Source organism: Bison bison, unplaced genomic scaffold, assembly GCF_000754665.1.
Source record: "Bison bison bison isolate TAMUID 2011002044 unplaced genomic scaffold, Bison_UMD1.0 scf7180017864481, whole genome shotgun sequence".
NCBI lineage: Eukaryota > Metazoa > Chordata > Mammalia > Artiodactyla > Bovidae > Bison > Bison bison.
The window spans coordinates 656,528-672,327 of record NW_011495041.1 but is presented as its reverse complement, the minus strand read 5'-3'; positions in this window follow the sequence as shown (position 1 = coordinate 672,327).

Below are 15,800 nucleotides of genomic sequence, written 5' to 3'. Positions count from 1 at the left end.
CTGGTGGGCCACAGTCCATGGGATCGCAAAGAATCAGACATGATGAAGCGATTTAGCACACACGCACATTCAGAAGAAAACTGGAGTGGCTAGAGTAATATGGGACAAAGAGGATTTCACAGCAAAGACAACTACCAGAGATAAAAAGAGACAATATATAGTGATAAGAGGGTCAGTTCACAGGAAGACACACAATCCTAAATGGATATGTACCAAATAAACGAGTTTGGAAATGTATGAAGCAAAAACTAACTGATCTGAAAAAAGAAACAGACAAATGTACAGTAATAGCTGGAGATGTCAACATTCCTCTTGCAGTGATCAGTGGAACTGGCAGACAGAAGACAAGCAAGGGTATAGTTTACAAAACTGAATCAGACTGTAAGCAACTGGTTCTAATTGACATTTATAGAACACTGTAGCCTGCCAGGCTCCTCTTTCCATGGGATTCTGCAGGCCAGAATACTGAAGTGGGTAGCTTTTCCCTTCTCCAGGGGATCTTCCCAACCCAGGGATCGAACGCAGGTCTCCCGCATTGCAGGCAGATTCATTATAGTCTGAGTCACCGGGGAAGCCCATTTATACAACAGTCCACTCCAAAATAACAGAATATACATTCTTCTCAAGTGCTCATGGAACCTTTGCCAAAATAAACCAGATCCTGTGTTGTAAGATAATTTTCAAAATGGGGAGCACATGTGTACCTGTGATGGATTCATTTTGATATTTGGCAAAACTAATACAATTATGTAAAGTTTAAAAATAAAATAAAATTTAAAAAAAAAGATAATTTTCAAAAAAAATTTAAAGAGCTGAAATCATGCAAAGTATGTTCTCTGCCTATAATTAGTGAATGAACTATGAAATGACTTAAACACAAACCCATGTGTTGAGAGACTCTAAAGACTTTAAGAAAAATGGGCACATTTTGTTTAATCCAACATGTGCTCACTGTTGATAATTATGAACTGGACTCTAATGACTGTCTTGACTGTCTTGTGTGGTAGTACCTGCCTTATTTTTGAGCATCTCCTGTTTCCATCCTGTAGCATGTTTGTTGCTCAGTTGTGTCCACCTCTTTGCGACCCCATAGACTGTAGCCTGCAAGGGCCCTCTGTCCATGGAATTCTCCTCTGTCCATGGGTTGCCATTTCCTACTCCACAGATCTTCCCAACCCAGCAATCGAACCCCCGTCTCCTGCATTGCAGGAAGATTCTTCACCAGCTGAGCCACCAAGGAAGCCCATCCTGTAAAGGGAACAGTATATTTAATTGTGATCCTATAGAGGGAAAAATTGAAAGCAAAAGGAGAAGAGGGTGGCAGCGGATGAGATGGCTGGATGGCATCACTGATTCAATGGACATGAACTTGAACAAACTCAGGGAGATGGTGAGGAACAGGTAGGCCCAGCATGCTGCAGTCCTTGGGGTCACAAAGAGTCAGACACAACAACTGAGCAACAACAATAACAGAGGGAACACAATTAAATATGCCAATCCTTCCTCCAGAATTATGCACAGAATTATTGTTATCAAAGATGGTAGATTACTATCCAAAAAAAAGTGCACGTGGGAATTAGTGTTTGAGATTTCCTGTGCCCTGTAGGACAGGACTTGGTAGGTGCAGTGCTGAGACAATGATAAGATTTTGCAAGTGGGATTATTCAGGCTAACAGGGAGTCTGGGGTGAGGGTCGAGCTGAGGATGCTCACATGGTACTTCACATGAGGGGCACCAGTGGGAAATTTATGGAGCCCTGAAAACTAAAGTTGGAAATGGAACTGGAGAGCCCTGCTTGTGCTCAGCTAGTAGCAGGGCTGGTGGAGAACTCAATCACCAGAAGTTTCTGGAAAAGTTGCACAGACTGGATGAACTGCTACACTTCACTGACCTTATCACGTACCAACAATCTCCTCGTTGGTCCATAGACCTGAATAAAAGAATGAGAAAAGCTAGTAAGTCATTTCATTAAGTCAAGTCTAAGATGCTCTTGATTGTACAATCTACCGTTATTTTATGGACCGATAAGAAGGGAAAAACACTTTCAATAGACCGTGCCTTTAACAACAGTCCTGAGAGCCATATGAATCAATCCCACCAGATTTCTTTGAAATCAATCTTCATCTCTTCTGAGGGCTTTGCAATGAAACAAATATTTTGGTAATAGAAAGTAGCAGAGCTTGCCTGACTTCATGAGTATCTTCCTTTCTGCTGTCTCTAAGGCACTTGGTTATTCCTTTACGAGAAAACGTGGACTCATGATCATTTCTCTGTGACAAAGACTCTTCAGCAATATCACATTGACCTCCTATGGCTTGGCCTCTGTGCCTTTCTGTGTACAAACTAGCTTGTCATTTCAGTGCTGAATCACAGTGAAAAAGTTTTGGAGAACATTCTGAATGGCAGTTAAGCACACAGGTTAAACTAACAGATACCTAAGCAGAAGTGAAGGCAGTATAAACAGCTATGACCAAGTGGATGGACATGCAAAGGCCATGGCTGCCATGTTGTGACTGCCACTGGGCCAATGGCTTTTGAAAGACGCCATTGGTTCAGATGCCCCTGGTTTCCAGAAATGTTAAATTTTGCAAAACTGTGGGGACTTCTCTGGTGGTCCAGTGGCTATGACTCTGCATTCCCCAATGCAGGGGGCCTGGGTTCCATCCTCAGTCAGGGAGCTAGATTCATATGCTGCAACTAAGAATTCACATGCTACAACTGAAGACCCTGAGTGCCGCAACTAAGACCCAGCACAGCCAAATAAATATTAAAAATGTACATATATTTTGCAAAACTGTGTATCTTAGGATCAGTAAAATACAGCCATTCTGTTAGATTCCATGATTTGGGAGAGAGTTCAGCCCGTTTTTCTTGAATGTCCTCTTTTTGCCTCTGTTCTAGAGTTCCTGGCCAGGTGACTCTCTTGACCACATGGAGCTCACGTTGAGTAGGAAGAACAGACAATGAGTAAACAGAAAAATCATCACATTTTTTAAGTGCGGCAAAATGGGGGTGGGGTTACATGGAGACTCACGGAAGGGCCGGGGTACCGTGTATCATGCATTTGTGCTGTGCTCTTGCAGATCTTGCAGAGTTCTAACTAAGTCAACATTTGGATTTTGGTCTCTAAGAATCACTGATGGCCTGCAGAGGGAAGACCTGTTTCAAGGTTTGCCTGGAAGTGAACTGAGGCATCTCCTGGGGTGTGGGAATTTCAGTCCTAAAGGGAGCACTTCCAGGCAAACTGGCAAAGTTGGTCACCCGATAGGGCTTCTAATTCTGTTTGCTTTTAGTTTAATATCTGCATTATTATTTCCATGTCTCATTAAGTCTGATAAAAAACCTACAAGTGTGACTTTTTTTCTTTTATTTTCATCTCTCCTGATTTCATAGAAAGAGGTTAATTTGACAAACATGACTTAAATCTCATAGTTACTAAATCAATTCCATTCAATCACTCAACAACACTGATTCAGTTCCTAGTTAAGTCCTGTGGGGGCTACAATGATGGGTCAAGGTGGCTGCCAGGGGTAAGAAGACTTGTCCAAAAAAGCTCGAGGAGATAAGGTGACAGCCTAAGAGCATGTTCACCAAAGTCCCAAGGGGCTCAGAGAGGGTGGGTGAAAGCAGAGGTGAGGAGGGCAGGGGAAGCTGCTTTCCTTTTTTGATTCTGTGCTTTTATTTCACTTTAGATAAACAATACAGGAGCTTCCCAGGTAGCTCAATGGTAAAGAATCCGCCTGCAATGCAGGAAACTCAGGTTCAATGGGGTCAGGAAGATCCCCTGAAGAAGGAAATGGCAACCCATTCCAGTATTCTTGCCTGAAGAGTCCCATGGGCAGAGGAGCATGGTGGGCTACAGTCCAAGGGGTTACAGAGAGTTGGACATGACTGAGCGACTAAGCATGCACGCACACAAACAACAGAAACCAACATCTCCGAAGAAGAGTAACTTTCTTTGCCTTTGAAACGACTTAAAGGCAAAAACAACTTCATTCTTTCATGGGAGGAATCATTTTGGTGGGCCTTTCTGTTTTTCAACTAAAAGACTAACTGAACTCTGGACTACAAATGGTTTCATGATTCTTGGAACTATATATATATATTAATATTTTTCTCTTTAAAACAACAAAACACATATTCTTGGCTTTTTCTTCTGGCAAGGGGCCCACCACATGGTGAAGTCATTTTTGTGTCTGTATACAAATGGGGTAATTAGATTGTCAGTGATACTACAATCTTTATTTATCTTCACAAGCCCTCAGTGAACTTTAGGTTTGATGTCTGCCTTCAGTTCAGGGTTGATATGTAAATACTCACACACCTGCTGGAATATTTCAAAACCATCACATGAGTTCTTCCTCCCACCCTTACCCCTCTGCATTTCATTTTCCCATTATAGCTCATAAAAATAGTTTTTAACTACCAATTGTATAGAATACCGTGACCAGACTTACAGACATTGTAATCTGAATGAAGAAATCAAGCTCTCTGCTCCATCACTCCTGTTTATTGTTATTTTTTTAAAGATGAAAGTTGTCAGATGGAAATGGGGGTGTTCACTCCTTAACCTGTTCTAAAACTTTTTTTGCTCATATATGCCAAGAAAAGATAAGTGTGAGAGCGTGTGTGTGCTTGAAGCAAAGATTAGAGGAAACCAAAAGCCTTAAAGTTAAGTAAAATTTGGAATCAACATTTAAATTAGGTATGCTTTACAGACTGATGTTATTTGAAATCTGAATAGCTGATGTCAAAAATAGATTTTCCTTTCTTTCCAGAGTGTGGCAAAAAATAACCACATGCCTTTCCTGGACTCCTGACTCTCACCCCAAAGGGTTTTCTTGTATAGGAACCAACAATTTCTTGGATGGAAACACTGGATAGGCTAGTCATTATTTTGAGATTTAGAAGACTGCAGATTCTTGGCAGCCCTCGGTTGTTTTTCTAGTAGTAGGCAAGTGGTTGGACAAAAAAGCAAGAAGCAGATCCATGCTGCTGGCTTTGGGTTCTTTGAACAAATGAGACAGGTGAGCGGCTGCCCTGCTCATCCCCCTTCTTTGTTTGGTGAGCAGTGAGGAAAAAGTGGTAGCGTCTGCGATGCTGCTGTGGGATCCTGGTTTCCTGGAAACAACCCGTCCCTTCCCCTTTGCCTTTGGGGGTCGCCGACCACTTGAGGAAGACCTAAGCGATGCCTGCCTGTTGCCAGCACAGCTCATGGAGGGGTCAGAAATAGGATTGCTTGTGTAGGGAGAACAATCACTTCATTGTCAGATTTTTTTTTTCCCACTCTTCATCCAAACGCTGGGTTCCTTTGTAGCACAGTTGGAGACACTGTTGAGAAGCCTTTGCTCATGGCAACGTTTCCTCTGTTCGTTTTCTGCTGCTTCTTGCTTTGGAAAATTCCATCCTTTAGCACTGGGATTATATGTCACCATGGCTGAAATCATAGACACAGTCCACTTAATTGGCTACAAGCATGAGAGATAGCCAGAGAGAATGGGAGACAGAGCATTCCCTTGCATAAAGAGAGGATTGAACGAGGTCAGTGAACCAGAGAACCAGCAGGTCACAAACCCTCAGGGGGTCATGAAAATCTTCCCGTGTTTCCTGTCTTCAGAAGCAAAAATGATGCTTGTTAAAATTTTTTTTAAAGAAGAAAAGATATTTAGGATTGGCCATAATCGAGCTGGGTGAGGTATCTGAGGGCCCCATTATTCTAGTACTCTGTGTATTTTTGAAATTTTAATAATAGGAAGTTTTCAGAAAGTATTTAAATACTTCTCATTTTTCATCTCAGAATGATTGCGGAGCTCCCCCTACCCCGCCCCGGGTGGGTATCATGTACACATGCGCGTCAGGGAGAGCAGTTCAACTGAGCATGCTCCGGCCGATTTCACTGTGAGCTGAACCACCCCCATCCCCACCACCCCCACCCCCTTGCTTCTAATTGATGTACAGTTTCAAATGGCCTTTATTCTTCGCCATATGTGCTTTGGTCTATATCTTGAATGGATCATTTGTTAAGAGACTAGAAGCATTAGCAACACAGATGCTGAAATTGGTGTTAATAATTCAGCAAACTGCCCGACGATACTGTTCACTTTATCTAAAGACCATCTTCTTCGCTTCAAAAGTCTGACCCTCTTAAGAGGCCCCTGGACCTCCACAACAGTGTTACAGAAAGAAAAGACAGCTCCAATTATGTCTACATTTGATTTTCATTTAATCAAGAGCAAACCAATCCTACAGAAGTGACTATAAATAGCAGTTTAGTTGATTTTTTAAAGCACAAAGTATAAGAATTTCAGATATGAGGTCATGAAAGCAAGTTTTGATGCTCCAAACCTATACTTTAATGTGAGTGTCAAACAGTTAACACAAAGTAACTCATTTATTGACGTCCTCCCTGTATTCGATGGCCTTGAAGTGGCTGACATAAAATTTATTGTTTAGTTAGTGTTTCCTAACAACATTGGGCACAGAAATGGTAGAAATTCTAGAAATAGGTCATGTAGGTAAGGTGTAGGAGAAGGCAATGGCACCCCACTCCAGTACTCTTGCCTGGAAAATCCCATGGACGGAGGAGCCTGGTAGACTGCAGTCCATGAGGTCGCTAGGAGTCGGACACGACTGTATAACTTTCAAGTAGACAATCTAAGCGATTTCACTTTCACTTTTCACTTTCAGGCATTGGAGAAGGAAATGGCAAGCCACTCCAGTGTTCTTTTTTTTTTTTTTTTACCTATATCAAGATTTATTTTTTATTTTTTTCTAATTTTATTTTATTTTTAAACTTTACAATATTGTATTAGTTTTGCCAAACAAATGGGACCTAATTAAACTTAAAAGCTTCTGCACAACAAAGGAAACTATTAGCAAGATGAAAAGGCACTCCAGTGTTCTTACCTGGAGAATCCCAAGGACGGGGGAGCCTGGTGGGCTGCCATCTCTGGGGTCGCACAGAGTCGGACACGACTGAAGCAACTTAGCAGCGGCAGCAGCAGGTAAGTTGTAAGTTTCTTGGGTTTTAGACATGCACTCCTGAAATCCAGTGTTAATCCTCACGTTTTATTCAGTGTTGAAATGTGTTGGCTATTGAAGATGATACTAATATGAGATTAACAATATATGGGGATAAAATATAAACTTTTGTTTTTACTCCCAGTTTCTTTTTCATAGTACAGCATCTTGGACATCTTCTATGCTTGCCTCTCACCTTCTGGCCCACCTTTGATGCCAGCTGTTGCTAGGCAACCAGTTTTGCGCAGCTATCACCACAGGGTGCCTTGTTTCAGCTGCATCCTGTGTCTCCCTTTCAGCACTGGCTTTCTCTGGACATTACCTGGTATACATGTGTGTGCAGCCTGGAAATTGTGAGAGTGTCAACACTTCATGAAACAGCTCTGAAAGGAAACAGGAGTTTATGGGACAGTGCTTCCCTTTTTCTTCCCTCAGTCTGAAAATCCATGTGTGAGTTCTACACAGCTTCTTAGGGGGTCAGCACCAGAGACGTAATGGATCACATGGCCACTTACTGTCCCTCCTCCCCTGCTTCACTCTCTCCTACCCTCGACTCTTGCCCGCTGGGACCACTCTACAGAATAGCCTTCCTTTACAAAAGTCCTTGTCACAGGCTCTGCTTTCTGCTTTCTGTGAGGAACTCAGGGTAAGATGCTAAGATAATCTAGAGTGAAGACAGATGAATTCTTAAGAGGTTGGTTGGGTTGTGTATATCTATGAAAGTGCAAATGTTGATCGCTCAGTCCTGTCTGACTCTTTTCAAACCCACAGAATGTAGCCAGTCAGGCTCCTCTGTCTATGGAATTTTCCAGGCCAGAATACTGGAGTGAGTTGCCTTTCCCTTCTCCAAGGAATCTTCCAGACCCAGGGCTCAAACCCAGGTCTCCTGCATTGCAGGCAGATTCTTTACTATCTGAGCTACTTACACATCAATAGATCTGTGAATGGGGTTCAAAGAAAAGTTTGTGAAATCCTAGACTGGATGGCCATTGGGTTTACAGTGACATGTAAAGTTAGAATTGTCAGATTGCCATCCAGCTCTAACAGGTTCATGAGTATCTGAGTCTTCCACGAAGACCAATATAAGAAGATCCCTAAGTCTCATCAAGCCTGTCGAACAGCTGTATGTATGACATCAAGGAGAAGCAGAGAACAAATAAAACAGAGCATTCTGACAAGCATTCAGAAGTCCCCCTATCCTAGAAGACTTCTGCACTGTTTCTAGATCTGGTCATAAAGCTGTAAGTGATACTGGTGTATTCCAAGGAAATTGCTGGTCTCACTCTAGGCCTGGTCTCTGTCTCTAGGTACAAGTGGAGGAGACCAGGTAGGTAGGGCTTCTCTGCTTCTGTCATGGCCCATCCCAAAGAAGAAGAATCTTTGCATTAGCCAGGTTGTTGGTTGGCAGCTCAGTTCCCTCCCTGTACCTCTCTGGACCTGTATGGTCTAGTCCAGGAGTTCTGAGTGTGATCCCTGAACAAGACCATCATTTTCTGAAGGCACATATCCCCAGGAGGCAGGTTAAACATGCCAGTTCTTGAATCCCACCCCACCTCTACAGCAGTCTGGTCTGACAAACCTTCCAGGAGATTCTGATGCTGGCTCAGGTTTGAAAACCACTGCCCTTGGTCTTTTCCTTCACACCCTGGCATTCAAGCTTTGGTGGCCTTCAATGTTTATTTCACACTCCTGCCCAGAGGATGGGCTTAGGGAACCAAAGATTACTTGATTAGCTCAGAGATGAGAAAGAGGCTAGGACTGTGTAAGTAGCTAACCCAACTTACAAACAGATTATGTTCTTGACTTTGGAAGTCAGCTGTTTGGAATGTGAGCTGTTTTCCTGGGAGTGATAGACAGGTTCCCATGCTAGCATGCTGCTGCTGCTGCTAAGTCACTTCAGTCATGTCCGACTCTGTGTGACCCCATAGACATCAGCCCACCAGGCTCCCCCATCCCTGGGATTCTCCAGGCAATAACACTGGAGTGGGTTGCCATTTCCTTCTCCAATGCATGAAAGTGAAAAAGTGAAAGTGAAGTCGCTCAGTCGTGTCCGAATCTTAGAGACCCCATGGACTGCAGCCTACCAGTCTCCTCCACCCATGGGATTTTCCAGGCAAGAGTATTGGAGTGGGGTGCCATTGCCTTCTCCGCCATGCTAGCATACTTAATCCTGAATCCAGCTGAAAGATTGCTGTGTCAAACAAAATAGAGATTCCCGATGGTCCTGTAATATTAGAAACCAATCAAAGCAGAATAAGGCAATAAATGCTAATATTGGTGGTAGAAAGAGAGGTTGGGCTTCCCAGGTGACTGTGGTACAGAATCTGCCTGCCGATGCAGGAGATGTGGGTTCGATCCCTGGGTAAGGAGTATCCCCTGGAGAAGGAAATGTCAACCCAGTCCAGTACTCTTGCTTGGGAAATCCCATGGACAGAGGTGCCTGGTGGGCTGCAGTCCATGGGGTCACAAAGAGTAAGACATGACTTAGTGACTTAACAACAAAACAACAACAAAGAGGTTGATGTGGACGTGGATGAAGAGGTAAATGGGGATTTGTCAAGACTATGGTGAGTGGCTGGCCTTTCTCTTTAGAATGTCATGAGACCAATTCCTTTAGTTAGACTTTAGTAAAACGTAGTTCTGGACTGTTACTTTATCTTTTTCTGAAGTCAAATGTCTCACTGGGAGGGAGGTAAAGGATTCTGAGACGAGTTGTCAGGAGCTGAAAAGGCAAGCAGAAAGAGTAAGGGAATCAAAGAGAATGTGGGTTTGTTTTTTATTAACACGAGCATCAGTGGAGACAGAATTGACTTTAGTTGTGAACAGTGAGCAATGGATGGGTAGAGAGAGGACAAAAAGCAGACAGAAACTGACTACGCAGTGTGGGAGCTGCTGTTCTGGAAGTGTTTCCTCCCACTGCATTGTCCCAAGAATGGGCCCTACGCAACCACGTTCATATCCTCTTGTTCCCTCTCTGGTCACAGATGGCAGCTGACCCGAGGCCTTGACAGTGACCACTGATACAGCATAAGAAGATGGCTCGGACCAATCCGTGTCCCTCTTTTGCCTTCTAGGCATTTGAACTTAGAAATACCCGGAACGTTTGTCCAGTCCATGGCTGGCTGTGAGCACTTTTGTTGTTGTTCAGTTGCTCAGTCATGTCCGACTCTTTGTGACCCCTTGAATCGAAGCACGCCAGGCCTCCCTGTCCTTTATTATATCTCCCAGAGTTTGCTCAAACTCATGTCCATTGAGTCGATGATGCCACCCAACTATCTCATCCTCTGTCGTCCCCTTCTCCTCCTGCCCTCACTCTTTCCCAGCATCAGGGTCTTTTCAAAGGAGGCAGCTCTTCACATCAGGTGGCCAAAGTACTGGAGCTTCATTTGCAGCACAAGTCCATCCAGTGAATCTTCAGGGTTGATTTCCTCTAGAATTGATTGGTTTGATCTCCTTATTCTCCAGGAGACTCTCAAGAGTCTTCTCCAACACCACAGTTCAAAAGCATCAATTCTTCGGCACTCAACCTTCTTTATGGTGCAACTCTCACATCCGTACATGACTACTGGAGAAACCATAGCTTTGACTTTTCATGTTCTCAAATCGAATGCTCCTAGCTATGAGCATACGTGGTGGCTAACACTTTCTTTGGGGGTTTGTGCATGTGTGCTTAGTCACTCAGTCATGTCTGACTCTTTGTGACCCTTTGCACTGTAGCCTGCCAGGCTCTTTTGTCCATGGATTCTCCAGGCAAGAATACTGGAGTGGGTTGCCATTTTCCTCCTTCAGGGGACCTTCCCGACCTGGGGATCAAACCCCCGTCTCCTGTGTCTGCTGCATGGCAGGTGGATTCTCTAACCACTGAACCATTGAGGATTTGAAGGCTTGGTGGTTTGCTGTGCATTTATTAATCATTCTATTTTTGTACCATACAAATTATCCTTGCTGGTGGTTGAATGGCGGGTTTTGGGGCAATGCGGTTGCCCTAATGGAATTAATTAATTGAATAATAGTGCCTGACAAATGGCTCTGTAAACCAAAAAGGGATTGAGACTTAATTACTGATGTCATTTATCTCTCTATTTGCACCCCAACCATAAGTGACTCGTTTCTCATTAACATTGGGTCATCTTCCAAAAGGAAGAAAAGAGGCCAAAATATCAGGAAGGGAAAAAAAAATACTGATGTCTTTGTTCCCCACCTCATTATCCTGATAAATCATAACAGACCCTGTTAATTAGATGGGCAGCCTTAACTGGCTGACTCCTGGCCAACAATTACCTCAGAGAGAAGCACCACCGCTCATTTCCTTCCCTCGGGAGGAGATGAAAGAGAGTCTGTAACAAAAGAAGGGATGTTTCCTCAGCCATGCTGGAAGGATCACAGTTGTCAAGGCGAATTTCTAGATGGAAGGTCTGCAGCTGTTTCAGGGGTGTTCCATTATGGTGGCAGCAGGGGGTACCTGACGCTGCCCTCCTAATCTAAGGGTTAGGGCATGGTCCCCAGTGCCTTCAATCCCCTGGGAGGATTAGAGACTAATTAAACAGGGGAACAGGTGTAATAGGGCCCGATTTGATCCAGCCAAATTAATTGCTGAGATTGGGCTTGCATTTGGTAACTGAAAACAGTGAATTAACTACCCCCGGAATACAGCTAATCCCCCAATATCACAGCGTCTGTGTGTAAAACAGACTGGACTTGTCAAGAACACAAACAAAGAGGGATTTGAAGTGAAGGTCCAGGGCACCTTTGCCTGGGGAAGGCTGGGCAGCAAGCCTCGCTCCAGATGGTGGCCATACGTCCCAGCTGCCTGCCAGGGACAGTCCCGATCTATGTCTGTTGTCCTTGCAGAGTTATTAATGGTGCCCTCTTTCATCCTCGTGTGGGTGTGTGTATGTGTGTGTGCATGTGCTCAGTTGCTCAGTTGTGTTCGACTCTCTACGACCCCATGGATTGTACCCCACCAGGCTCCTCTGTCCATGGAATTTTCCAGCCAAGAATATGGGAGCAGGTTGCCATTCCTGCTACAGGGCATCTTCCCGACCCAGGGATCAAACCTGCATGTCCTACACTGGCAGGTGGATTCTTTACCACTGGGCCATGTGGGAAGCCAGTTCATTCTCATAAAGCATCCCAATTTAAAATCTAAATAGTTACCGTATTCCAGTGTCAGTTTTCAGCTGCCTTTTTTCTCTGCCAGAAGTGTGGTGTTATAGGTTGAATTGTGTTTCTCCCAAAGATGTGGAAGTTCTAATGCTTGTACCTGTGAAAGTGTCCTTATTGGGAAATTAAGGTCTTTGTAGACAATTAGCTTAAGATGAGGTCATCTGGGTGGACCCTCATCCAGTATGACTGGCGTCCTTATAAAAAGGGGAAATTAGAATACAGAGACAGATGTGCACACCAGGCGTAGGCCATGTGCGGACAGAGGCAGAGACCAGGCGGTCTTCCACAAGCGAGGGGTGCCCATGATGGCCAGCAAACCACCGGAAGCTAACGGAGAGGCCTGGGGCAGATCCTCCGTCACAGTCCTCAGGAGGAACCAACCCTGCGGGCACCGTGGTCTCAGACTTTCAGTCTCTAGAACTGGGAGCCTATACATCTCTGCTGTTTTAAGCCGTCCACTTGTGATATGTTGTTATGGCAGCTCTCGCAGACTAATTCCATTGGGGACTGGTTTCAGAGCTGCTGAAAACCCTCTCATTGCTCTTAGCTTGTATGGTTCACGGTGCACAGACACAGTGAGCTGTCTGGGTGGCAAAGGCTGAGAAGTTGGTCAGTGAACGGGTACTGATTTCCCAGTACTGGGGAAGGGGGAGGGAGCAGAGAGCGGACATGGGGGAGGGCTAAGCTATCTCTTGCTCTTCATCTCGGTCTTCACCACCTCAGCCATCACAGATTTGAGGCATACTTCCCTCTACCAGACCCCGAGCTAGGGGCTGGGGGATACCAATGGCAGAGCCTAATGTGTAAACTGCCAACCAAGCCGTGGATGGCCCAGGGCTGGGAAGAGGGGTGGGAACGGCTGGAGAAAACATAGCCATCACTTCTGTCAGGAGAACTCAGAGCCGTGGAGGAAGCCGCCTCTGAGGTGAATCTTCAGGAAAAGCGTCATGCAGTGGCCAGAGGCAGGGATGGGAGAAGCCCGACTGTTAACCCCGGGTTCAGAAGAAAGGTTTCTCTGGCTGGTAGTTTTCAGGTGACTGGACTTGGAGAGGTCACAGGTCGCGTCCAGAAGCGCTAATTCTTTCTAAGCGTGTTGTATGATTCCATTTTCCCTGAAGCAGAGTTTGGGTTGCTGCTTGTCCGGGTTACATTTAGGGGAGTGGCAGGACACTTCGGAACATTCCACAGAACACCTTTGCGACGGTCCCTTGTCCCTGAGGCCTCACGCGCCCATCCTTGGACCCGGGTTCCCAAGACGTATTGTCGACGCCATCTTGAGTTTTTGTTTTCATCCCTTGGCCAGAGTCTGAGGAAATAATTGAGTCTATAGAATCCACACTGTGCATGTATCTTTGAACTCTAGTTTTGGCAGTTCTAATTCAGCCCAATCAAAAATGGCCACTGAGAGTGCCGTTTTAAAGGTGGATTTCTAGACTGGATATTAAAGGCACTGTTCACCTCCCCTAGTTGACTCCAATTATCTGTTTCTGGTGGGCCCAGGACAAAAAGTTTTAGAAGGCAGAACTGGGCTCCGGGTTTGTAGGCATGGCATCTGTTATGTAAGCATACAGGTCTGCATTTCAAAAATGAAAAAAAAAACAATAATAATTAAAGTTTCTCTAGGCTTCTCCTGTCCAAACCACTCTTGCAAAATCACCTTTGGATGAGCTTTAAGTGTCAGCAAATCAGAAACATGTGGACTTAATTTCCTTTGAAATACACCAGGGGGACAAGGGGCAGTGGAGCTTGGCAGCCAGCTTCTTAGGGTTTGCCAAACCCCAAATATCTCACACTCGGTAAGAGCCATCCTGCTGGCCCCCAGCAGTCTCATCTGGCCAGTCTGGCCACTACATTGCTTGCCGTACCAAGCAATGGTTAGGTTTTCTCTAACCATTAGGCTGTTCTCCTGGTCTGTTTTAGCTGCCAGCAGGATGCTGTTAACACCACCCACATGCTTAACAGGACTTTGGAAGAGGGACCAGTCCTGCAATGAGGTGTCAGGTTGGCTCCAGTCTTATCTGGACTAACAGGCCATCTTTGCAGCCATTACCATGACTTTCACATCCAAACCAACTGTGAGAGAGGTTTTCCAACTTGATTTCCAGATGGGAAAATATTTTGCTTTTGTGGAGGATGAAGGTATATCAGGTCCCACATGTATTAGGTTTCACTATCATCCAATATTCATGCCTCTCATGTAAAACATGTACATATTCTACAAAGACCACAGCCATCCTCCCATGGGCTCCAAGGTAAATTATGGGCCCATAAACCTGCAGGAAAAATAAATAAGTTTCCCTTAGAGGAGAGGAGTCCCACAGTCAAGTAGTTTTGATGTCTCCCAGAAACTCCCAGACCCTGGTCCACTCATGTAGCAGTGAAGATATGCTGATGAGGTCTGTGTCACCCGCTGGTCTGTTATTCTGTTTTTCTTCTTGATATTAATGCCATTCTTTTTCCTCCTATATGTTCTATGTCCAACAATCTCTGTTGCCTAAAATAATAATACACATTAAAAGCAAAAGACAGGGACTTCCCTGGTGGTCCAGTGGCTAAGATTTTGCACTTATAATGCAGGGGGCTTGGGTTCCATCCCTGATCAGAAAACTAGATCCCACGTGCTGCAACTAACTGTTCACATGCCACAATTAAAGATCCTGTGGACTGTCATGAAGATTGAAGATCCCATGTGAGCAGCCTAATAGATAAATAAATTTTTAAAATGCAAAAGACGAATTAAACCTTAAAAAGTACCTTTTTGCATCCAAAACAACTAATGCTTTGGTGCCTAGTATGTGTCATGTATGTACACAGGCTGACCCTTTCATTATCCCCATCTCAGCAGCCCCAGAGAGACTTGAAGAACCTACAGATCACCCAACTAGAAAATAACAAAGCGATAGCTTGACCTTGGGTTGCTGGGTTCCAGAAATGGGCATTCTTTCAGAATTCACCCAGTCTTTGACTCCACTGTGATGGTTCATTTTATGCATCAATTTGACTGGCCCACAGGGTGCCCAGACATTTGGTCAAACATTGTTCTGGTATGTTTTTCAGAGAGTGTTTTTGCATGAGAGCGACATTTAGATTGGTAGACTGAATAAGTGGATTCCCCTTCCCAATGGAAGTGGGCCTCATCCAATCAGCTGAAGGCCTGAATAGAACAGAGGCTGATCCTGCCCCGTGGAAGAGAGAACTCTTCCTGCCTGACTACTTGGGCTGGGATGTCAGCTCTGTCCTGCCTTTGGACTTGAACTGAAGCATCAGCTCTTTGTGGGTCTTAAGTCTCCTGGTCTTCAGGCTGGAACTCTCCATTGTCTCTCCAGTTCTCAGGCCTTTCGATTTGTATTTGAACTACACCATTGCATTCTGGAGTCTCCACCTTGCCAACTCCCCCTGCAAGTCTTGAAATGTGTCAGCTTCTGCAATCACAGGAGTCAGTTCCTGATAATAACTCTTTTCCATCTCTCTTTCTTTTAAACTTTTTTATTTTGTATTGGGGTATAGCCAGTGAGCAAACAGGGTTGCAGTAGTTTTAGGTGAACAGTGAGGGGACTGAGCCATTCATATGCATGGATCCCTTCTACTCCAAACTCGCCCCATCCAGGCTGCCA